The following is a 23,043-nucleotide window of genomic DNA, read 5'->3' as shown; positions in this document are numbered from 1 at the left end:
AGGTGACCACAATAATTCTAGGAGAGGGAAACAGCGGTCCTACTGCCCGCGTGGGAGGGCTGTCATAATACTGGCTACTGATTAGACTGAAGCGTGCCTGGTGGGAAGAGTGGCGAGCGCCACGGGAAGCTCATGTTAAATTGTAAGATACATCGTGAGCAACCAAACAGAAACAGAGCTGTTTCCCAGCAGGTGCTTCTCAGGAGCCTGCGACGTGGTTCCCGTGCCTCCCGCTGAACCCACACAAACATTCATCCCACTGACCGGACACTGGGCCCTTGCTGCTCCCAGCATCCTTCAGTCCCATCTTCAGGGCTCTGGGCTCCCCTCAGCGAGCACACAGGCCCCTTGGTCCCCTGGACTCCCTGTGGGCAGCAGCTTCAAGGCCACCTCGGGGCGTCCACGTCGGACCCTCCGAGACTGGCAGGAGGGTGGCCTCTCCCTGTCTTGATTGCTCTGTAAGAAGTGGCAGAGATAGGAGGTGCACCTTAAAGGGAAGTTTGAGGGGAGGACCTCGAAGAAACAGGACAGCCCGTGCAGCGTCTCCACGTGTGGTCCCACGTGCGGCCGCCCCGCCTGGGGGCAGGGAATGGCAGAGCCTCCAGCTGGCACGCGTGCCAGGCACAGAAGGAGATGGATGACCCCCTTCTTCTCAGGAGGCGCCCTCACCCCACGACTCCTTCCTGAGCACAGGACCCCTCCCCCCTGCAGGGACTGCCCCTCGAGGAAGGGACTGTGAGCCCCCTTCCTTCGCAGCCCCTCCATCCCCTGGGGCCCAGCTCCCAGATCAGAATCTGCCCAGTGGTCAGGGCTGGACTGCAGAGCCAGTGACCAACTGAGGGGTTTGTTTTATCAGCCAAGACGCACACAGACCACCTCAGGCCCCTGGCAGGTCTGGAACGAGGGGTTTGGTCAAGTGAACATTCTTGTCACCAGAGGTGGAGATAAACACATATTTGCAAAGAACCAGGACCCCACGTGTGTGCAGTTCGTTTGTCATCCTGTCGTGACAGCTGGAGCCCAGAGGTGGGCAGGGAGGACCTGGCATCCTGACTGCCCCGCAGCAGCCACACTCAGTGTGGCCCAGGCCCTACCACATGCTCCCCTTCAGTGAACATCCATCTGTGTGCCCCACAAGCATAAGCCCAAGGAATTCCCCAGGCAACGCCATGTGTTCTCAACACCAACCACAAGGTGGCAGGTGCACAGGGGCTCTCAGATGCCCCCATGAGAAGGTCAACTCCATGAGGCCAGGGCCGTTGTCACTCTCAGTCTCCACAGAATCCCCAGGGCCAGAATGTGATGGGTGCAGAGTGAATGAATGAAGCTTCCTCCTGAGCACACCTCCTCGCACCCTCCATGTGCCCAGCAATTTCCCTGACACACCCCCCCACCACTTCTGTGCCTTCTTTCACACGATCTCCTTGGGAAACACATGAGCACTTGCTCCTTCCCTGTCTTCACTTATTGAAACCCTCCTCATCCCTCAAGGCTTGTTCAGATGTTCTTTTCTCTAAGCAGCTGCCTCCAGTCCACCCAGTGGCCCAGCCTTGTCTAGTGGCTCACACCCACTTCTGTCTGTTTCCTGCCATCTGCCTCCCCCAGGGTCACTGTGAGATCCTCACAGGTAAGGGGCAAAATCAAGGGAGGATGGGTGGATGGGTAGGTGGATGGATGGTGGGTGGGTGGATGGATGGATAGATGGATAGATGGAAGGGTGGATGGGTGGGTGAATGGATGAATGTTCTTACACAAACCAGTCACCCACCCCTACCCCTCATCACAGTCCTGACAAGACCACCCAGGGGCCTTTTCTCCTTTCCTTCCTTCCTTGTCCCAGCCTTTAGTTCTGGAAGGAGCGCATAATGACTTTAAGGTGGTACCTATGTGCACTTAAATAACAGTTTAAGGTTGCCAAAGTATAATTTTCAAAGGGGTAAAATCATAACTCTCGAGTGAATAGGAATGTGCCCATGTAAAGATTTCATTTAACTCACTAATTAATGAGGAAACCAGTAAGATGCTATCATGGTTGTTGAGAGCATTTAAGAAGGGAAAGTATTTATATGCTAGTTAAAGAAATGATATGACAAGATCACTGGGTTAGCTACAGCCAGGTGAAATCTGGGGGCTCATCTGCCCACCAAACAGAAATGGCTGTCTCTCTACCAGACTAAAATCCACAGGTTAATAGGTGACTTCCCCAAGTCTGGGGTCTTCAATCAACAGTGAACAATGAGGCGGACTAGATGCGCTCCCCAGACAGGTCTTGGGGCCCCCATAGTGCTCAACTTCTGGGTTTCCTTCCAAGAGTCAGGTAATTTTTCTGACCATGGTTATATATTCATTTTTAATGTATACTAGGAGAAATGAATGACTAAGACATCAAATCCATGACTGAAGGTTTCCTGTGTGAATACATTTATCCACGTAAAGCATCAGTCATTTTAAAGGAAGACATTTGAAATCAATAACTGTGTAGATTCTGCACAGATGCGGGAAAAAATGAAGGTGGTAAGTGGACGACACAACCCCCAGGAAGCGCCCCTCGCCTGGGCGCACAGGTGCACAGCCAGGTGGGGAAGCCCATCCTGCGTGGGTTGGTGCCAGCTTCCCTGTCATGTGATGCTCCACGGAGGGAGGATTCCCTCTCTGGTCCCTCTGTTCCCAGCATCAGCCTGTCCTGTGCCTATCAAAACGCATGTCCTTGGGCTTCCTCTAATTTCAGGGCTGAGGACGTAATGTGGGGACAAAAGCCAGAACAGCAGGTGCACTGTGAGGCAAATAATGGCGGCTGATGTGATTGCTCCCAGCCCTCCGGAAACCCTGGGAAATGTCACCCAGCCTTGCTCCTCCTTTGTCATTTCAGAGAAGCCTCATGCTAAGCCCTGGGCTTTGGGACTCCGGGGACCGACATCACTGCTCTCTGAAAAATAGCTGCTCCCACGCCAATTCACCATTTTTGGTGGACTGTCCCATCTCTGCCACCAACCTCCACTTTGGGCGTTGTACTTTTGCATTTTATTCTGACATGACCGGGGGTTCCAGGGGCTCCCTGAGGCCTGTCCCCACCCCGGGAAGCAACTGTATGTAATTCCAAGGCTCTGCCTCCTGAGATGGGAAGCCATGACCAGCCCCTGGCCTCTCGAGGCCCCAAACCCAGCTCTCTAGCTCAGACAACTTTCATCCTGAGCCGTGGAGGCAGTATTTTCTCACTCAATAGGTTTGGTCTAGATTTCAAATTTCTTAAGATAAAAACGTACACCTCCCTGGCCCTTCCTGGTGAGGTACTTTCAGCAGCACAAGGTCGAAGCCTTTGACAACATGTGACGAGGCTGTCTGCTTGAAGCTGGGGTTTCCTGATGAGGAATCTGCTCAGCGCCAGCCCTGGGTTCACGTCTGGCAGAAGACAGCCTTCTGGATTCCCCGCACCCGAGACCCCGTGGGGCTCTGTGTGGGTTTACAGCCATGAAATGACCATCGCAGTCTCGTTGAAGTGACAACCACTTGCCCATCCGGGGTGGCCTACAGGGCAGTGAGTGGCACCATTTTAAGCTGACGGGCAAATCTATTCTCAGCCCCTCCCATGTATTTAATTCAGTGATTGTCCTCATGAATTCCCAGCACCCATGGCTGCCCTGTTCCACTGTCAGGCCTGCATCGGGCTGCCCTCCTCCCAGGGGTATTGGAAATGCCTTTGTCCTCAGAGGAAAAGGCCTTTGAGGCTACTGTCTGGCTGAGAAGTCCCAGACCTGACCACAGGGCCCCAGACAGTGACAGTTCCACCAGCTCTGGGCACGTCCTTTGGTAATGGGGTGGACGGGTGGGTGGAACTTCCTTCAAGGGCCGTCTGGTGCTGCGCTGGGTGAGCAGATGTCCTGTGTCACCAGGCCCTGGAGACCTACCTCGGGATCTGAGGGCGAGACGGCCGCCTGGTGGAACTTCCTCTCCAGGATGGGCAGCAGGTCCCAGCACAGCCTCTGCCCGAGTGCAGAGAGGTGGCAGGTCCAGGGAAGAGCCTGTCTCAGGCGCTGCCTCTTACTACGTGGACGTGGACGTGGACATGGACGTGGACATGTGCTCTTTGACCTCTGCACCAGGAAGGGCAGCTCCACCTTTGGCGCCCTTCTTTCTTAGTCCAGGGTTGTCTGACCCTGTGTGCACAATTCCAGGGAGGCTCGAGGACCCTTGAAGACGGGGAGGGAGCTGAGTTTTGCAGGGGTCCTCCCGTGGGCTCAGCTCCCCACCTGGATCACAGAACCGGACTGTCTCCTGTCATCCTCCCAATCACAGCCAGGAAGGATCATTCTGCCAATTCTAGGGATGAGGGGACGGAGGCTTGGGGAGACCAAGTGGCTTTTCCAGGGTCACGGAGCTGGTAGGTGTCAGAGCCCGGATTGTGTTTCCCAAACAGAATCCAGCATACAGTAAGTGCTCATAAGTGCTGATTCTGTCCTCCCTCTTCAGTGTCAATGGACGCAGAAATTGTCTCTCACCTGACCGGGGTCCCTGGGAGGGGGGACTCTCCGTCCTCGGGACCAGCAGAATATGGTAAGTGACTGGGGGTGCCCCTGAGCTGCCCCCAGGAGCCGTTGCCCCTGTGCCCAGCAGCCAAGACCTGTCATCCAAACCCTGAGTGTGGTCCCCTCACCTGGGCTCCAGATCCCGCCCCCGAGAATCACAGCCTCTCACCCCTGGGCAGGTGCCCAATGGGAAGATCCCTTGACCACTAGGAATCCATTTACGCCTCCACTTTCCCCACCCTCTCCCACTCCACCCAGGGTCAGTATGAAGCCCCAGGGCAGGAGCCCCTAGGTGCCCGCTACTGTGCATCCCCAGCACTTTCTGCTAGAACCGCACCCCTGGATCTGGAATTCAGCACCCTCCCCACTGGACCGTCCTCCTGCGGAGGGCTGGAGCTCAGGATGGGGCCCTGTGCCCTCTGCAGATACATCTGTTGATCTGACTCGGCCTGAAGGTCATAGAACACTTCCAGGTGGAGAGGGAAGGAGAAATGGTACCGTCAGCACAAACTGTGCACCACACAAATACACTGGGCCTGCACATCAGGGTCAGGTGGGGCAGGTTGTGCAGGAACCTGGGGTAAGTGGGAGCTGTGCTCAAGAGGTCTGTGCACTGCCTCGAGGAGTTTGATCCAATGTTGGAGACAGAGGGCTGGGAACACAGGGTTCATGAACACGCCGGGTGTTTAGCGCACATGGGCCGCGACACGCGATGAGACTCATGGCTGCAGAGATGGGGATGTACTTCATTACTGTCCAGCAAGTATCCACGCCTGCCGTGGCCTCCGAGGAAGGGACAAATCTCCCAGTGGATGCTGGTGGGCGTGACGGCAGCCAGCCCTGCAACGTGGTTGAGGGATTGGGTGTCTCCTCTCGAGTTTCCGCCACCACTGTGGATCCAGAAGAACGAGAGACACATAGAGCAGACCCAGGCCCAAGTGGCGGCCTGGACCCCAAGCCCCTGCTGACCCGCAGACCCGTGAGGAAGAGCTTCGTGCTTGTTCACAGAAGCCCCTCAATTTGGGTAACTTATATGGCAGCATTATTGCGTCCGCAGCTCCTAAGACAAAATCTTCCAGTCCACATTAAGTAAGAGTCCGGGACACCCCTCCTCCCGCCCCGCCCTCACCCCAGCCATTCGTCCTGAGGTCCTGAGACCAGTTTCAATGTTCCTGCCTCAGACCAGCATTCCCTGCCTCCCAACCCAGGTCAGTCCCTTCGGCAGCTCCCTCATCTCTGTATCAGCACTGTCCGGCGTCTGCTTCCCTGGCCAGCCGCTCGGGGCCTCACGAGGGCCTGCGTCCCAGCACCTCACGCATTGCTCTGCACGGAGAGGGTGCTCACTGGACACTGTTGACAGGAGGAAGGGGCGAGCGAGTCTCACAGACAGGGTGGGTGATGCCCAAGGCACGGTGGGATGCTCTGGAACTGGGGACACTCCTGGAGAGGTTCACCCTCCCGGGCATCTGAGCCTTACAGACGCCTGGGACGCCTCTGCCCCCCCACCACAGTCGGGGGGAAGGGGTGACCGGTCACAGAGACCCCACTGACCTGACCTTCACGGTTCCTGTCGGGCCCAGGGAACTGGTCAAACCCTGCTGATGTTCACAGAGCAGCTGGGATGGAAATGGCTGCCTCCGTGGATGCTGCCACGAAAACCGAGCGAGCAAATTCACCCAGTGCCTGCGCGGGCACCCCACCTCCCCTTGGCTGCGAGCTCTCTGAAGTGGAGGGAGCCCCACGTGGGCTGTGGGAGCTTGTTTGTGCTGTACCCGCGGCAGCCGGTCTGCAAGACAACACCTTGACCGAGCAGACTGTGGGAAGCTGGTGGCATGATGTGATAGGAAGACGAGGGTACGGCTCACTCCGATCTCAAGAAGAAAGACTGGAGAACACCAGCTGCCATCAAAAATAGTTGTGTGTTTGCAGATTGCAGGAGAGCTTCACTGTAAACATTTCTACGCCAAAGCAGCCCAGTGCTGTGTGGGCCAAGGCGGCAGTGCGAACCTGTTCCAGGATGCTGCCAAAATTTCTGGTACGTGACGTTTATTCTGAGCACGATAGTTTGAAAACCACTGGCTTGTCCTCTGGGCTGGAAGGCATCTGCTGTGGCCCCGGAGACTCACCTACAACCACCCTGTGCGTGAGAACCGCTCAGCTACATCCCACCCCAGGGCGTGCTAAAGGGACCCCCAGGCCGGGAGGAACCCACCTCTAGGGGCAAACTCTGGTAGCATCGGGCTCTGGAGACAGGCAGCCCATCTGGGGTAAAGCGTGTTCTCTCCCGTAAGAAGGTGGGTCAGGAGGTGGAGGGGGCGATGGAGCCGTCAGAAGATGCACTTGGCAACTGGCCGAGCAACATCTGCCCTCATCCCCTCCAGCTCCTTAGAGAAGCAGATTCTGTCCAGGGCACAAGGGAGGTTGTCTGGTCATAGGATGAGGCTCAGATGACTGCCGTCCGCCAGGCTCTGGAGCTGAGAGTTCCTCTACAAATCAACCTCACAGTCGGAAACCCTCATCATCTCTTACCAGGATGAGAAAGCAGTTTCCTCAAAGAAAACCTACTACTCAAACCCATGATTTTAACCATGTGGTTACACTGAGAACCAATTACGCAATTCACTGATACGGAAGTGTTGGCTCACCCCAGCTTCACTCTGGGGACCCGGCCCCCTGCTGTCGCACTGTGAGTCAAGGACGACGTGTAACGAGGGACGCACATTCTCGGGGAAACTCTCGAGTCTCCCTTTACGACAGTGTTTGCTCAGAACATGTAGGAGGGTCCTTGCGGATGGACCCAGACCTTGTAGAAGAAGTCCCTGTGGGTGACAGTCTGTGAGCAAGAGATCCGTTCTCTGAGCCCTGGAGAAATCCGCCTTCCTAAAAGCCGAGATGGATGCTGACGAAACTGGGTCCTGGGCTGGGCCCGGAGCCGGCCCTGGGATGGCCAGGAGAGGGGCTCTGTCCAGGCCCCACAGATGCCAGCGGGACCAGAGCTGCTGCAGACCGGGTCACGTCTCGGCGCTGCTGCAGAGACGTCCTCTGCGGCACGGTCCCCCGTTCTGACCTTCAACACTCACCGCGGACGTGTCCCTCCTGACCTTCCTTCAAGGTAAATGCTACTTCTGGTGCGGCTGGCCGACAAAACAGTCGCTGGGGGAATGCCCTTGAAAACGCTTCCCTCAGGAGCCATCCAGACACTTTAAATATACACTTCACCTCGGGTTTAATGAACACTCTGCTGCCTCCGATAACTGTGATTTCTTTATCTTCCAGTAAGCAGGGACCAAGGGCCTTTTATTTTTATTTCGCAGAATAAAAGGTTGCTCGATGAACACTTGTCTCTCCCTGTGGGCTTCAGGGGAGGGGCGACGCATGCCCACCTCAACCCAGCAGCGACAGAAAACCCACCCGAGGAGCCACTGGAATTAAATTAGGTGTGAACGTGAGAGCTAAGAGGGCCTGTTCTGCTTTTGCTCTGGCACCATCTACCTGCTCAGTTCTCTGCGTCCGAGAAGCAGCCAGTCCCGTGCAGACCTGTGAATGTGGCACAGGGCACGCCCACCACAGGCTGGGAGGGCTCTGAGGGAGCGGACCAGGAAAGCCCTTGTTGTTAGAAACGCAAGCTGTGTCCTTCATACGCACGAAGTCGTCGAACTTCCCCTGTGCAGGGAGCAGCGGCCGCTTTTGTCAGACGCCTCGGATGAGCTCTGCTGTGGGCGCTGCCTCTCCTCTCCCTGTGATCGGGTGTGATCGGGTTTGATCTGGTGGGATCTGCTGGGGACCTTCATCAGGGGCAGGCCCTTGGCTGAGGCTGCCCAATCAGAGCCCTGGTCCCTCTGGATGTGTGATTGGTCCAGGGTGTGCGCTCGACCCCAGGGCCTTGGAACCGTCTTCCCAGGCTGCTGTGAACTCAAGTTTGGGGAGCAGAGAGAGCACCTCTGAGGGGGATGGAGGCCCAGAGCTGGTATTGCTGCTTCGCTGCTGTCTGCAGAGAGCTGCTTGAGAGCGAAGCAGCATAGAGGGGAAGTTCTGGAGACAGACAGAGGGGATGTCCAGTGACACTGTTCAGAGCTCTGGATCCATCTGTCTGATACAACCCAACTCTTGGACGTTTTCAAGGACCTGAGCCAACAAAATTGTGATGTTTTAACGTTGTCTGATTTAGTCTGGCTTTGATTCTATTACTTGGAACCAAAAGAATCTTTAGTTCTGCACCACGTGAGAGAGACGTTACTCCAGTTTAGGGCAGTTGAGGCTTAGATGTTGCAGTGGACTGAGTGTTTGTGTCCCCCCAAATTCACGTGGTGAATCCTAACCCCCAGTGTGATGGTATCAAGGGGCGGGGCCTTTCAGGGTGATTAGGTCGTGAGGGTGGAGCCTCATGATGGGATTAGTGCCCTGACAAAAGAGGGCCCAGAGAGCTCCTGGCCCCTTCCACCACGTGAGGACACAGCGAGAAGATGGCCGTCTGCAAACCAGGAAGAGGGCCCTCACTCGACCCTGCTGGCACCCTGATCCTGGACTTCCAGAACTGTGAGAAATAAATGCTGTTGTTCATAACCCACCAAGTCTGTGGTATTTTTGTTATAGCAGCTGGAACGGACTAAGGCAGACAGGCAAAGAGACCTGGCCCAGGTCCCCCAGCTGGGTGCCTTTGGTTCTCAATGAATGAACATGGGATCCACTAAGGGAGCTTGTTAAATGCAGATCGCAGGCCCCCCACCACAGATTCTATTCAGGAGGTTCGGGTAGGTCCCAGGATCTACATTTCCCACAAACATCCCAGGTGCTTCTGATCACAGCAGACCACATCTTAATGAAGATAAATCTACTATGCGACATTGGCTGCTCTTGATCATCCACGTGTAATATCTGTACCCAAGATTCCTGCCAAGAATTGCAACCTTGAGTGTTCTCCTCAAATCTCCATTGATGAGGGAGGAGCCCGGGAGAAGCTGAAGGAGATCAGCCCCTCCATTGGTGTCTCCACCAGCTCCAGGTAGGGCTGTGTATTTGGCTCAGTGTCTGTGCCCCTCCAGACTCCACTAGGGCTGCATTAGGAGTAGCACCAGGGAACACAGGGGTGTTGTCACCTCGTCCCTCGAGGCCTTTTGTATGAAAAGCTCAGCTGACAGAGTTCTCGGGCCTGAGCGCAAACCCCAGGTCTCCTCTGCACCCTACATCACTCTCATCTCACGCACATGAGAGATCTTAGTCCCCTCCAGGCGGATGTGTGGTTCCCTCTGGCGAGGAATGCAGAAGAACTGCCTTCTGCAGATACTTCCTCTGGTAGCATTATTTTTCTAATTCTGTTTTCTCTTCACTTTGTTCCCTCAAGTCTGTGTTTCATCGTTTTATATCACATGTGTTTCTGTAAGGGCCTTGGATGGACCCAGTTTGGAATGAGAAGGGGTCTCAGAAACAGTCCAGCTTGGACCCCAACCCATAGAGAAGGAGTTGTTGAGACCTGAAAAGCTTGCTGAAAGTGAACAGTTCTGATGATTGCCATTAAAATTCATATTTCACAGGCTCTTTCTGAAGAAAAGGGAAACAAACAATTTAGGTTTAATTGTATCCCAGTCCGTTGAGTAACACAGTACAACCACGTGTTACCAGAAGGGGTGAGAGCTAGGGGGTGGGAAAGTGCCTGTGTAGACACCTAGTGCCTTGTGTAGATACCTAGCACTTGGTGTAGACACCCAATGCCTGGTGTAATCACCCAGTGCCTGCTGTAGACACCCAGTGCCTGGTGTAATCACCCAGTGCCTGGTGTAGACACCCAGTGCCTGGTGTAATCACCCAGTGCCTGGTGTAGACACCCAGTGCCTGGTGTAGACACCCAGAGGGGGAAGCACTATTCAATAAGGAATTTCAGAGTCCTCAGTTTAAATGAATTTTTAAAAAGACATAGACCAAGTCACTGGTTGGGCTCAGAAAGGGTAAAGGCCCTACAGTTGACCACACACCACACAGAGCACCCACATCAGGCTCGCCCAGTACCACCCCTCCTTCACGCGGCCCCAGTGCAGCTCTGTCCAGAAATCCCGTGGCCTCCGCCTCAAGAGGTCCCTTCTCTGTCGCCCTCTGGTTCTGCTTGACCAGCAGCGCTCACCACAGTAGATCCCATTCCTTCCTGAAACACTTTCTCATTCGGCCCCCAGTTCACCACATTTTCCTGTTTTTGTTTGTTTTAATCTGGTGTCGCTGGCCTTCCTTCCTGGTCTCCTTTGCTGAGTTCTCTTTCTTCCTCCCAAACCTCTCAGCCTCAGTGCCCCAGGGGCTCCATCCTTGCACACTTTCCTCCTTCAGCATCGCCGCCCTGCTCATGGCTACAAACGCTGGCGTCTGCTCACACACCCAGCCCGAGCCGCTTCACCAACTCCAGATCCACGCATCCCACCGCCTGGGCAACATCTCCTGTTGGTTGTGACAGGCTAACCATGTCCTCTGACATTTGCCCACAAGCCCCGCTTTCCTGGGTCTCCCTCTTTGCCGGAAACAGCAGCCACCCCCAGGTACTGTCGCCACTTCTCTCCCTCTGTCCACCTCACATCTGTCCCCTCAGCAGACCCCATGCCCCGTCTACAGAATTCATCCACCTCGGACCCCTTCTCCTTGGCCTCCACCTTTCCACCTGGGCCAGAGCTGCCATCATCTCCTGACAGGACGACTGTGGGGCCTCCTCACCTCCTGACAGGGCGACTGTGGGGCCTCCTCTCCTCCTGACAGGACGACTGTGCGGCCTCCTCGCCTCCTTACAGGGCGACTGTGGGGCCTCCTCACCTCCTGACAGGGCGACTGTGGGGCCTCCTCGCCTCCTGACAGGGCGACTTTGGAGCCTCCTCTTCCTCCTTCTCCCGTCCTTGCCCAGCACCCGCTAATCAGGCGGCTCACTTCTCAGGAGACTTCTACCTCAGAGGAAAAGCCAAGAAAAAAAAAGATGAAGTGGGAAATACTTGTGACAAAGACTGTCAGTTGCCAAGCCCACATCTAGGAAAAACTCACTGCTTTCCTTTACTCTCCCACATCTCTTCTGGCACCACACGTACGGGTTTTCCCACACCCATCAATTCTCCAGCACCAGCAGGGTGCCCTATAATTCAATTAAGTTCTGACACTCTCTCTCTGGAGTTGGCGTCAGACCCCAAGGTTAAGGGCTCAGCCCCGCAGGACTGCCCCTACTTCAGACGCCAATTGTAAGCCCTAGGTTGCCACCTGTACTTCTGACCAGCTATAAAACAGGGGTCCCATGACCCCTCCTTGGGTTCAATAGCTTGCTGGATCGTCTCACAGAACTAAGAGAAACAATGACATACGTTTACTGGTTTATTAAATAATAAAGGATGTGATAAAGGTTCGAAGATGTGATAGAGGTCCAGAAGGGTCCAGAGCTTAGGAGCTTCTGTCCCCTTGGAGTCAGGGAGCACTACCCTCCCCGCACGTAGATGTGTTCACCAAACTGGAAGCTCTCCAAGCCTGTACTATTGGGGTTTTAGGGAGGCTTCCTCATGTACACATGATCAATCATTAACTCTATTTGCAGCCCCTCTCCCCTCCCTGGACAATGGGAGGTGGGGCTGACAGTTCCAGATTCTAATCAAGGTTTAGTCTTTCCAGTGGCCAGTTCCCATCCTGAAGCTTCCAGGACCCACCAATGTGGGTGATATGATAGCAATATGCATTCAGCAGAAACTGTACTACTCTTAATTCTGAATTTTGATCTTTTCCTGGGCTAGCAACATGCAGCAAGCCGCAGCTCCCAGTCAGCCCTGCGATCACAAGGGTAAACAACCAATATCCTTACGACCATTCAGTTTTTCACTTTCAGTACAGCATTCCATAAATTACATGAGATATTCAACACATTATTATAAAATCGGCTTCGCATAAGATGATTTTGCCCAAATGTAGACTAATGTAAGTGTCCTGGGCTAAGCTATGATGTTCGGTAGCTTAGGTGTATTAAATGCATTTTCAACTCATGATATTTTCAACTTACCATGGGTTTGTAGGGATGTAACCCCATTGTAAGTCAAGGAAGATCTGTACCTCACAACATCACACCCAATATCGATGCCTCCTTTCTTCTTTAGTGATAGTTCTCCTGACTTTTAGGTGGGCACACGGCCACCTGAATTATTGACGCATTTCCCAGACTCCCTTGCAGTCGGTGTAGGTGGGCAAAGAAGTTGGGAGGGTGATGATATGTAAGCAGGAATGGTGTCCCCGTGCTTCTGGAAACCTCTTCCCAGTAGGGAGTGGCCAGATGTGAAGGCTGGAGCTCCAGCAGCCACTTTGGAAGGGAGAATGGAAACCACAAGCAGTGGGATGGAAGCATTCCTGGTTGCTGGCAACCCCGCTGCAAATTTCATGCGAGCTAGGAATGTCAACCTCTGTGCTTCCTTTACGTAAAACAAAACGTGTTTCTGTCTTGCTTTAGCCACTGTTATGCTGGGTTTCTGTTTATGCAGCTGAACCTAATCATAGGGAATAACAAACAACACCAGCCACATCTGTGATTATTACAAGGCAGCTTCTCTTGCAGTTCAGCATTGCACAGAGCCTGCGTCAGCATCCTCTGTCATGTCCCAGTTTTCCTGGAGGCCCTTAGGCCCAGGCAGCTGTCTAAGAAGAACCGCTGATCACTCTGACCCTGCTGGTGTGGTCTTCAGGGGGCAGCACGCACATGTTCCGGGAAATCCTAGCACCGTCTTTGGCTCTGACTCGGTATCCCCGACTTTGTCCACCTCTCACTCACAGCAAGTGCCCCCCCTCCCCCCGGTTAACTTAAAAGTCTTGCCTTTCTGATCTCATCAGCTGTAGAAAAATCCACTGAGTGGCAGGTTCAACATCTGGCTGCTTCCCCAGGGCATCTGGTAAGCCCTGGGCTGTGCTCACCAGGTAAGACCTCCTGGATCGGGGTTTTCTGCCCTGTGGACCGTGCCCTCCAATCACAGCCTTCCAGCTGCTTGTCATCCTGAGATGTGAGCAGCAACAGAGCTGGGGGGCAGAGGTCTCCAGAGGAGCCTGGAAGAGAGACATGTACAGCCGTCACCTGCCCACAGGCCGGGTTTGTTGAGGTTCTTCACCTGGGCATCATCCCATGTCCTCTGGTGGCCCTCTGAGGTGGGAGTTAGCATTCCAGCTTTGGAGACAAAAGGAGGTGCCCTGTCTAAGCCCACACGACAGGTGCATGGCGGGTCTGTCCAGTCCTAGGCCTGTTCTCTTACCCTCTGCTCTGCGTGAACAGGCTGTGGATGTAACCATTGGGCAGCCCACGCCCGACTGGTGTGCAGATTCATAGGCACCTGTAACCTCTGTGCCGTCCGAGGGAGCGTGTCTCCTGCCACGAGGCCCCGAGTTCCACATGGAGGTAACTCAGCCCCAGCTCCAGAGCTGAGCCCGGGGTGTAGATGTGGGAGAGCCCCTGGCAGCCTGCTCACCTGCACTTGGTTCCCAAACACCACCATGCCACCACCGCCAGGGACAAACATGTCCCATAGAGAAGACAGGCCCGGAACATTCCAGAGCATTGGCCGCCGGACGTGAAGGAAAAAGAAACAAAAGGCTGTTGAGAAAACCCGTGTTCTCAGACTGACCTTTGCTGGAAGAAGGCCAGGCAATCTCTCTAGACTTTTTGTGTCACAACAATAAAGCAGCTGGTTTACGAACCATTAAGATGACTGTGCTCACTGATGATATTTTAGGTTTTGTTGGAATTCATAAGCTGGTCCATCTTTCATAACCATCGAACAATGGGTCATCTATCAAGGTCACAGCTTTGGAAAGAGAGGGCAAGTGTCACGTCCTGTAATGTCTCCGGCGATGTTTACCTTTTCTTCAATTATGCTGCCCGTGTGGATGGTGGGGAGTTAGTGGGGAGAGCTTGTGTAGCCGCTGATGGGACCTGAATGGGAGGCTGTACAGTCTGTTTGTTATTCCAAATAAAAACTAAATCGATCAGAAAGGCCCCAGGCCCTCCTTCCCACCAGGCCCACTGTGCACAGCTGTGCAGTCTCATGGGTCAGTCTGGGAGGAGGATGGCCACAGCCGGGCAGTGTGTGAGGACCTTCCCTGGCTACACAGCGTTCCCAGGACCACCCCCACTGGATGTCTCTGGGATTATTCTGGGCCTTGTGAGCTAAACCCACGGTCACAAACACCCCGTGTGTTACACGGGGGCTCCATTTAGAAGCGGCTCAGGCAAATACTCCTGCATGGCGGAGCCCTCCAGGTCCCCCCCTCTGCTCTGGCATTTGCAGAGGTGACCCTGGTCTCCCCTGCACCGTGTCCTGGTCACCTGTCCCCAGGGCCAGACTTTGCCACTTCAGGGGTGCCCAAGAACCAGTATCGCCTCAGCCCAGACAACCCCGATGTCTCCAGAAAGATCAGACCATGAGGTGCAAGCTGTGAGCCTGCTCAGCACTTTCCAGCTCCTGGAACCTCTCAGCCCGCTGTGAGCACAGACATGGAGCAGAGCAGGTCCAAGACCAGGAGGGCAGAGGGCTGTGGGCAGGGTGGGACGGCCCGGTGATGGCAGCCACAGTTCGGGTTCTGGAGAATGAGGATGATGAGACAGAAGGGACCATGTCACTGGCAAGGACCACCCTCCTAGCAACAGCTGAGAAGGGGGCTGTGATGAGTCGACCTTGATTAACCTCCACCGTGGATGTTTCTGGCAAGTTGGAAGGGAGCGGGGTGAGAAACATGTTGATTGCCTCCACCCCCCACTGAATCTACCCTGATGGAAGGAAGAGCCCTGGACAGGGAGAAAGGTCAGGAGGGGAGATGGGCCAGCGGGCAGGCGTGCAGATTCCCCACACAGGACCTCAGCAGGTCTGGCTCACTGCCATCGTCTGGACAGAGGAGCAGCCGGCACCCAGGGATGCACAGTCCCCTCTCCACTGAGGGAGCAGCTTCCAGGACAGGGAGAGAGCTCTGGAACCTCAAACTCATCCATGAGAGGCAGTAATGCCCCGGCCTGCGGGCTTTGGGAACGAGGCGCCCCTCCTCACTGGCAAGGGGCCGGGCAGGAGGGAGGATTCAGTCTCTGGCAATGAGAAAGCATAAACACACTTGCTTGTTGCTTCTCACTTGAAAAAACTCACTGTTTTAGCCTCATGCTGTTGGCTTCCAGCTTCTTCCCATTTCAACGGCCCCATTAACCTGTTGAACGGAGTCACCAGGCAGGTGTGGGAAAAGCTGAGGGCGTCTCTGCTCCCATCAGCGTCTTCTCGGAATGGACTGGAGAGTTTGGATTCACTTGCTGAAACGACTAGAAAAAAGAATTAACCAAATTATGGAAAGGTAGGTCACTGCCTGCCTCATATCACGAAGAAAGGCGTTTTCAGGGCAAAAATACTTGATCACTGAGAATGACTACCCCTCAGCCCCAGAGAACGCCTCCTGGAACAGAGCGCACATAGAGCAGAAGGTACACTGGCGGCGCTCAGCAGTGGCACCGGCGGTGGATCCCAACCTCGTGCGCATCCAGCTGGGGGGCCTGCTGGCAAGGGACACCTGTCACCTGTCCAGATGCAGAAAAGCTTTGATCTAAGGCTTCAAAAACAAAATTAGCTTACAAGCAGGCTTCAGGTTAATTGCACATTTTTAAAAAATGAAATACTTTTTGCTGGATTAAATAAGAGATACGGTTTTATCAATCCTGTTTATGTAAGTTTTATTTATGTAAACGGATGGGGTTGCTTTGTAACCTTGGTTACGCCTGTCTTGGGAATTCAGCCAGTCTGGCATGTTGTTTCGGCCACCCTGGCTTCTCTGTGAGTCCTCGGGGACCTGCCGTGACCCCACAGGTTCCTACCAGGGTCTGATCTCCCCCCGCCAAGGACGCACCCTGTGTCACCATGTGCTCAGCACAGACCACGGGGCCGTCTGCTGAGTAAATGAACAATTCGCCACAATTATAAGAGTTCAGCATAATCACTGAAAATCTCCAAAATCCATGCAAATCTGGGCACATCACAAAGTCAGTCTCCTTAGAAACCAGTTGAACACAACAATACCCAAACTTCTCATAATTACAGATATAAAAACTTCAAGAATTTGACATACCAAGATATGAAGGCTGAAGGAAGCAGCCGTCCCAGGGCAGACCCCCAAAGGTGGCCGTGACACGCAGTAAAGGAACAAACACATACATGTGTATATGTATGCGTAAGCTATTATAAATTTTAGTGAAATAAAGCACCCGTAGCACCGTTTACAAATAATAAAAAAATACACAATACTCTTAACTGTAAATTCCATATAACCGACGGATTCTCACAGACACTTCTGCTGATTTTTGGTGAATTCTTGAATCTATAGGGACCTGTGGCTGTAACTGACCAGGGAGGGTCGTTCCCACACAAATGTTGGTGGACGTTTTTATTTGCATTAATGGATAAAACAAAATGAAACCACAAAACCAAGTCTGCTCTTCTCTTGTTTGTCCATGACTTCTTCACTGAGTTGCGTTATAGTTTCCAATACTAGAAGACCACGTCCTCAATCTTTTTGTGCTATTCACAATGCCACGGCTTCGACACACTTCTACATTTAATCTGCGTGGCTAACATCTTCTCCAACACTTTCTGGAGTCAAAACACCCAACAAGGGGCCGGCCCCACGGCTTAGCGGTTAAGTGCGCGCACTCCGCTGCTGGTGGCCCGGGGTTGGATCCTGGGCTCACACTGAATGAACGCACCACTTCTCCGGCCATGCTGAGGCCGCGTCCCACATACAGCAGCTAGAAGGACGTGCAACTATGACATACAACTATCTACTGGGGCTTTGGGGGAAAAATAAATAAATAAATAAAATTATTAAAAAAAAAAAAACACCCAACAAAATGATAAACAAGCCCTGTTGTGTAGTGTTTGCCCCTACCTGGATGTAAACACACCTGCTGTGACCTGGTTCAAGCTGCCACCTTGACGTGACCGACAAGGAGCTGTCACCACAGCACACTGTGGGTGACAACTAAGAAAGGGGGACACAGTGTGGTTATCTTACGTTGACCCTCCAGACCTGCTCTGCCCCCTCCACCCTGCTCGGCGTGGGGGGCTGCCCTGTAGGGACTTTGTCAACGGGCTCCCAGTTCTGCTTTGCTGGTGGGACTCCTGGCAGGACATCGGCAGGAGGCGAGGGTGAGGTCTCGGTTTTATTCCCCTATAGGTCATCTTAGTTTCTCTCTGACTCTCAAAAGAAGAGTGACTCTCCATGGACCACGAATGCTCCCTCCTCACTCCTTCAGACCAGAGTGAGAACAACTCTGCCATCTTTAGACTGGGACGTTGGGCTTTGTTTTGTGGTCTTCCAGCGTTCTGCCAGTGTCTTTGTAAGAGCCCCCTCACTAAACCCTCCAGAAATGATGCTATGTGCCCTGTGCTTCCTGCGGGAACACTGACTCATAATGCAGAACCACAAAACAGCAGAATTCACCCAGGAGTCCCCAAACGAGGGCCATCTGGCAGGCAGAGTGAATGGCCAGTCCAGATGCTGCAAGAACCCGGAGGGGTCCTGGAGGGAGTTTTCCAGAAAAGGCAGTAACAGTAGAAACAACCCTACGTAGCTGCTTCCATAAGAGGAGCTGGATCCATGTGAGCATACGGGAAGGCACCTTATGCTTTCATCAGAAAGAACAGCAATTATAAATGTTAAGAAATAAAAGGTATTAGTATAAAGAAACTAAATGTGGCATGACTTTAAAGAAAAAATGGCACAAAAAGAAAGAGTGGCCTTAACACTGGGCGTATTTCCTTCCACTGGCTCAGGGGTGGCTCCGGGGCCTGCAGGGCGGGAAGTGCCATCCTGGCCCTTAGCACACTGTTCACACAGGCACCAGAGAGCAAGGGAGATTCAATTACATTTAGAGAACAGAACGCCTATCTTATCAGCTTCACATGTGAGAGGAGACAACGGGGAGGAGGCAGAGGGATGGGCCTGGCACGGACCTCCTCACATTGCAGGGTGGGCACCGCAGACACTGTCAGAAATGGACAGGACAAGAAATAGGCCTGTGCATACTGACTTAGTTACAAAGGAGCCTGAAGACCCACTGCGCGTGGGGTGTGGGGGGCTCTCTCCTTAGGAGGCACGGCACTCGCTGCGTGCTGTGGACGTGGGTTCACTGTTGTCTGGTTTTCAGCTGCCCCCTTGGCCCTGGGGCCACCTCCCTCATTTGTCAGTCTCCTCTCCAGTCCTCCTATTTGCCAAGCCCCTCTTATAATGCAGCACTCTGAAACGGCTTTTCTTTACCGAAATCCATTTATGCCAAAGCTCTTAGGCAGTGTTATAAACGTTGGTTTAAAACATTAGCCAGAGGATTAGTGATAAAATAGAAACTATTTCCCAAAGCAATGTCATCTAAAAATGCAGCACCGGCTCCCCCTCTCACCTTACTTTAGGGGAGCACATCAGAGGGACCGCTGGGACCCGCTTCCAGGTGAAGGTCATTTCTTACGCCTCTTCTATTATTCCCAGGAATTCCTCAAGAAAAGATGGAAAAAGAAGTCTATGACAACAGACGGGAGTTGTCTAAAAGGAAATGTGCATATAAACGGGTCTTCCCAGCTGGGGAAAAACAGTTTTCTGCATAAATAATTCAGATAAACCAGGACAAAAAGTGTACTGACCACGAGGGATGGGACCACGCCATGGGGTGGAAGTTATTGCTGATGGATCCTGAATAGAGATTCTGTAAGCTTCATTTACGTCTGCCATTATTCCCTCGGTCTCTGAGAGCCTTCCAGCCCGTGAGAACTGAGTTAGGGGCTTCTGGAGGAAGCTGCAGAGGCAGCTCGATCTGCTGGGTCTTCCTGCCCAGGTGGCTTCACTTAACTCCATTAAAGCTACTGATGACGAACAGATTGCGTTAGTGTCCCATGCACTCGTTTCATTCTCCATCTGCAACAGTGAAAATTGCATAATGGCACTGTTAAATATCCCAGAATTATAATTAATTCTGATTATCTGGTAAAATCTTAGTGCACTAGAATCTTGACTAACCAGAACTGAAATAGCCACAATTGCCACGCTGTATTCCATTTCTAAGAGAAAGAGACAGATCAAGCAGAAATATAATCGAAAACCAAATTATAATGCAAATTCCAGGCAACATTCTGGGATTGGAACTTACCTATTTATGTCTAGCATTGTCCTCATCTGTAATGGACACATACAAATGTGCCCATGGGGACTGGCTGGCCTGCCCACTCCATTCTGCCAGGCCCACACCCACTCTGGGGGTGCCAGGTCCTCCCTCCTCCTCCTGGAGGCCCTCCCCTCCAGACTACACTTCAGCCTGGGCCCAACCTCCTTCTTCTCATCTCAGACACTGGGTTGTGGGCCTGGCCATGACTCCTGGACTGTTGCTCATTGTCTTTCATGAAATACATCCCTCCTGCCTATGGAGAAATTAGGACAGGACATACCTCCTCTTACCCACCCTCCATCCCAATACTCATGCACCCCACAGCCACAACCCCCATATCTCAAGAAACACAACTGGTGACAGGCTTGGGTGTCTCAGGGGGTGTGTGGGAGCTAAGGGGCACCGCCAAGGTGGGCAAAGCCTGAACAGGTGAGGTCTGTCACCCCACAAGGCCCACCTCCCACCCAAGAGAGAAGGAGGCACACTCTGACCCTCAGCCCCAGAACTTATGGGCCTTGTGGCCATGGCTTCCTTCTCTGCCCATTACTGTGCTGGTTAACTTCGTCCCCCCAGGGGGGATGACATAGCCCCTCTGTACTGCACCCTGGCCTTGTCCTCTGCTTCTCCAGTCCGGCCTCTCCCATCCGTGCTCTGGCCTGTGGGTCACCAAGCGTCCACGCAGAAGGGAGGCCGCCGTACTGGGGACAACGGGGCGAGAACGGCCACTCCTCCAGGCTTACCCTGACCAGCAGGGACCCCTCCGACCCTCCTGGTTGATGCCCAGGGCAATTCCCCCAAAGTCCCTGCAGGTCTCTGCCATCAGTGACCTGTCCCCGCTAGGGCCACCCACTCCAGGCCCTGAGGGTCTCCGCCCAGTCCCCAGGTTCCTTTCCCAAACTCTCTCGTGGTGTCCCGACCCCACACTTCCCACAGAGTCCGAGGGCGAGCCCCCCCGCGAAGGACCCCCAAACAACACCCGCCAAGGCAGCAAGGACCCCCGCTGGCCCTGGGCCTTCAGATCCCAAATGAACCTCCGATGACCAGGGTTCCGAGGCCACAGGAGGACATTACAGTGATGACTGCTCCCAAGTGCGCACAAGAAAGATCACCGGTATTTACTTAGAAAAACGTAAGCTGATGACATTCTCGTTCGCGAAAACCTTACACTAAAAATGAAAAAACTACACGTATTTTGTGGCCGTGTGGGCAGTAACCGCACTACAGGATCAAACCGGGACGCTGGACGTGACCTGGCGCGGCCACCAGCTCCCGGAGCCCCGCGCACGCGCAGAACACAGTACGAGAGCACCGCACAACACCGCCGCCTAGTAGGCTGGGGAGGACAGGAGGGGCCCTGCGCACGCGCAGAGCGGAGTGCCGGAGCCCCGCGTGACGTGGCTCCCAGGAGATGTGAGGGGAGCGGCGAGCGAGGCCAGAGGGGGTTCCTGCGCCCTCAAGCGGAGACTTTGGGGGGAGCTCGTTAAGATGGTGGTCTGAGGAGCTAGCGCCTGGCCCTTTTGCCGGCGGAAACCCCGGATAGAGCGTATGCCTCCGAATTGGGCAGTCCGAGAAGGCCTCGACTTCAACTGCCTGGAGTGCGAGGCTGCTTAGTGCGACACTCGCGAGCGCCTGAGGGAAGAAGAGGAGACGACACTGCGCCGGCGCGGTGTGGCAGTCGGGCCTGCACAAGCGCAGTGTTGCGGCGGGCCCTGCGCACGCGCAGACCAGAGGCTCACAGCTGGCTCGCTATGGCTGCCAGGCGGGCTGTGGCGGCCTGTTGTCCTTTGCGTGTCTCGCCCATCTCCTGCGGGTCATTCCTCCTGCAGGTGGTCACTGGTGCCTGCTGTGTGCGGCCTATGACGCCATCAGAAGGCGACCGGAAGCCCCCGCCCCGACTCTCTCCCCGCGCCCCCCCGCCCTCCCCCGCCCTTCCAGGACACCTCGCGAGAAGGTGGCCCCCCTCCCCTCTCTGTCCCCTCCAGTGTCTCCTCTCCTCCCGTCCCCGCCCCTGTGAACGCAGCGCCCGGTGGTCCTGTGCCCCGTCCGACTGACTCCTCTCCCGTGTGGACGCGGAGCCTGCCCCGGTCTCGCCACACTCCCCCCTGCCGGGTGGTCCCGTCCTTGTCCCCGGCCGCGGAGGCCGCTCCGCGCTGAAGGCGTTTCCCGAAAGTACCGAGGTCTCTGTCGTCTCTCTCCGGGTGATTCGTCCATCCTCCGCCCGGGAACCGGTCTTGCGGTCACTGGTTGTTTCTCCCCAGTGCGGATAAGGGTGGCGAATAAGTGACACACTTGTGTCCCCGGAGCTGACGAATGTTAACGTATTGTCTTGCTGTTTAGAGCTGTCTTTGTGTTTTTAAAAGGAAAGCAGCAGCATCCCCCTCACACTCACTTGTGGTTGGTTTCACATAAATTTTGTGTGCTATAATAGGATTTGATGTAATTAATGTTCCCTAAAAGCAACTTGGTTGAGAAAAATACCTCCTGAATAGAAATGGAGGACTCGACGTATTTTCTAGTATATTCCAATTGTGAGCTTACATTCAGGTTTTAAGTAATAAATTTCTTAACCTTTTTACAATTATACCCATCCATTATTAAAACATCTTTCTTACAAATGATGTGGGGCTTCTCGGGGACTCTTGACCTGCCCCCCCTGCAGGGAAGAGCTGGTGTTATTGAGGAATCCAAAATCTTATTGCTCTCTTCAGGAATAAATGGAGTTGTCAGTAGGCAGATAAGCATGTTCAAGTATGTGAATGACTGGTTTTAAGGTGATAAAATTGTACTGGTTATTATAATAATGTTTATAAACAGAATTACTAAGTCATAGAAATCAGTATTTTTTTTTACTAAGTCATAGAAATCAGTATTATCAGAGAAAATACCCATGGACAAAAGTGACATATTTATGCATAGTGTGTGTGTGTAAATACTCTACCCATGCCTTGCTCCTACATTCTCTTTTCTTCCTTAGCCTAAGCTCACACTTGATTGGCTGGTTGTGACTTAGCTTCCTTCCTCCTTTCCTGCCTTCCATCCCCGCCCTCCTTTCCCTTCTCTCTATTTCTGCCAAGCCTCTGCCCCACTCCATGTATTCCAGTTTCAATGAACTGCTGTGATCCCCCTAATTACCATGTTCTTTAGTCCATTCTCCCATCTCCTAAGTGTCTCTTTGGAGGCCCTTTCATATGCTCCCTCATTCCTCCCTCTGCACTTTGTCTTTTGAGACGGCCCTCAGATGCCACCTCCTCTACACAGCCCATCCTAATCCTGGAGAATGCATCGTCCGTTCTTTGTGGTCATGTTACTGCACAAGGATGGGGTACTCTTCCCAATGCGCGTAAAAAGCCGATTATTACACCA

The 23,043-nt window shown here is 53.7% G+C and overlaps 1 long non-coding RNA gene across 15 annotated transcripts; it reads right to left on the bottom strand.

The window, feature by feature from the left end:
- Positions 1-5,669: 5,669 nt before the first annotated feature.
- Positions 5,670-21,993, bottom strand: LOC147913648 (uncharacterized). 15 transcript variants are annotated; one of them, XR_015548584.1, is made up of 5 exons: positions 19,163-20,645; positions 18,925-19,016; positions 12,526-15,801; positions 11,214-11,434; positions 5,670-10,061 (listed from the first exon to the last, which is right to left on the bottom strand). It is a non-coding gene; the product is annotated as an uncharacterized LOC147913648 (long non-coding RNA). The 15 variants fall into 15 exon arrangements; XR_015548590.1 differs by lacking the exons at positions 5,670-10,061; positions 11,214-11,434 and adding an exon at positions 20,800-21,529 and having other exon boundaries at positions 11,840-15,801; positions 19,163-19,433; positions 19,536-19,576; XR_015548587.1 differs by lacking the exons at positions 5,670-10,061; positions 11,214-11,434 and having other exon boundaries at positions 11,840-15,801; positions 19,163-19,433; positions 19,536-19,576; positions 19,666-20,644.
- Between the last annotated feature and the right edge of the window lie 1,050 nt (positions 21,994-23,043).

The sequence above is a fragment of the Ceratotherium simum genome, chromosome 26 (assembly GCF_057802395.1).
Source record: "Ceratotherium simum simum isolate JZ-2026a chromosome 26, ASM5780239v1, whole genome shotgun sequence".
In the NCBI taxonomy this organism is placed as follows: Eukaryota; Metazoa; Chordata; class Mammalia; order Perissodactyla; family Rhinocerotidae; genus Ceratotherium; species Ceratotherium simum.
This window is presented reverse-complemented; position numbering and strand designations above follow the sequence as displayed.